Genomic DNA, 2,048 nt, shown 5'->3' with positions numbered 1-2,048 from the left:
GGGAAATCATGATTATATTACCTTAAGAATATTGCCAGATTATATCTCCATTTCATTTCTGCTGATACACTGGTCCTTATTCAAGGATTTGTGTCATCTAGTTAAACTACTTTTGTAATGCATTTCTCCTCTCTCTGCTCCCTGTCCTTTCTTCTGGTCACCCTGAACATAGAACTAACAAACTTCTAGACGCAGCGTTTTATACCAGCTGAAGTCGGTACTTAGCAACAGTGAGATCATAACTTGAATTTCAGTTCAGTGGGCACTAAATGGGTGTTTTTATAGAACAGCACCTAGGATATGGGCCTAGAAAACATACATGGCAACCTTCCAGTCTTCTGTCTTGCACTTACAAAGAGAAAGCTTTTGAAATTGTATCAGTAAGCCCATCTACATAAGACTAAAAATAATCAAGCCATTTCTCTAGGATTAGGTGACTGATTCCAGCCAGTCAACTCGTAATGCAAGTATACCTGGTTTTAGCCTGATGAGCTTTTACGTAGTCAAATTCTGGAAATAATTACTAGTGAAAAAAATGCAAATTTAATGCTACAGAGTGAAGAACAATTAAGGTTTTCTAAATTTAAATGAGCTTTCTTGGGTTTTAAACACAATATGATTTCAAAGGGAAGACCTTTTTTTTTTTTCTTGTTTCATGCAAATTCACAGGTCTAAAATCAGAATTTCCACAACAAACATAAAGGATCCAAATTGTGGCCCCTTAAATTAGCAGAAATGCTTGCCAGTGCCTTCAGTGGAAATAGGTAGTCAGAAATAGGTCAAGATATTCTCTACGTGAATACTGGTACAGCGTTATTTAAGTGCGTGGAAGATTTCAACATCTTTTGCATTAAGAAAATGAATTGCCTTTTGACTTCATATTCTGGAGATGGAAGAATGCATCTCAGGAGTATTTGCATATGGTTTTCCTTCTGATATCTTAAGGAGGAAAAAAATCATATTCAAAACATTTTTAACACTGGCAAAGAAACTTAGTACTAGAAAGTTGTCCTGACTGTGTGGCCAGTTTTTGTACAAACAAGTTTTCTTACATATAAGACACTTCAACATTTGGATAAAGCATAAAAAATACCTTAATGGATACCATGCACAACAGAGTAGGAACTATGCTAGTCTGAACCCATTTAAACATAGTTTTTCTATGTAAGAAGTAATCATCTTTGTCTGGCCAGCACAGACTCAGTGGAACTGTTTTACATGCTATACTCTATACTAAGTGAGGTTTGTCTTCCAGAGCAGACAGTGACCTGAATTCCAAGGAAAATATTTAGAATTTCATACCAGAACTTGTACTCTAGATTCTTCTCCACAATCCTTCTGTGATTTCTTTTCAGTGTGCTCAAGTTTCTTCTTATTCTGAAATTTATCTTCTACCTGAAGTTTTGATCAGTTCCTTGTGCTTGTGAGATAAGCAGGAACATGCAAAGAAAAAAAAAAAAAGAGAGAATGAAAAACTAAAACCCTATACAAAACCTTGCTAACTCAGAAACAGAAGTGTTGCACAGAAAAGCAAAAGCATAAGACCTAAAACCCCAAAGATCACAAACATACGCTTACATAGATAGCAACTCCAGCCCCCCAAATTGAAAATATTTGGCACCTACTTGCTCATGGGAAAAAAACTTTGAAAAAGACTCTTAGTCGTTAAACCCAGTAGTCTGTTGTGCAGGTAATTGCAATGCAGTTCACTCCTGAAGGGACCTCCTAACTATGAAGGTACTTCGAACTGGTATCCCACAAAGATCTGATCTACTGCCTTTCCTCTAGAGAAGGAATATGGCCTAAACATCTCCTCCTGCATCTCGGCATGGCTTAAAAAAAAGTACAAGCTGCTAAAGCAACTATTCTGTCATAGAGTTTTCTTTCTATGTTACTAGCACTCAAAAAAAGTTCTGGAGCTCCTGCTCTATGCTGTTTCTGTGTATCATACACTGATTAATTCTGGTACATGGCGAGACAAGAGTAGCAATTGCACAGTCAGCAGTTGGATTTCCCTGCCCTGTTTACCTATATAGCTTATATGGAAT

General features: G+C 36.8%; 1 protein-coding gene across 2 annotated transcripts in view; it reads right to left on the bottom strand.

Annotated features, from left to right (window-relative positions):
- Positions 1-1,417, bottom strand: part of PCGF5 (polycomb group ring finger 5) — a 56,822-nt gene extending 55,405 nt beyond the window's left edge. For both annotated transcript variants that reach the window (XM_035897416.1, XM_035897415.1), the window contains exon 1: positions 1,303-1,417. The gene's annotated coding sequence lies outside the window, so the exon portion shown is untranslated. The remainder of the gene's footprint in view (positions 1-1,302) is intronic.
- Positions 1,418-2,048: the final 631 nt, after the last annotated feature.

This window comes from Egretta garzetta, unplaced genomic scaffold (genome assembly GCF_000687185.1).
Source record: "Egretta garzetta isolate BGI_Z169 unplaced genomic scaffold, ASM68718v1 scaffold56, whole genome shotgun sequence".
Lineage (NCBI taxonomy): Eukaryota > Metazoa > Chordata > Aves > Pelecaniformes > Ardeidae > Egretta > Egretta garzetta.
The sequence above is the reverse complement of the archived record's forward strand: the minus strand, read 5'-3'. Positions and strand labels throughout refer to the sequence as shown.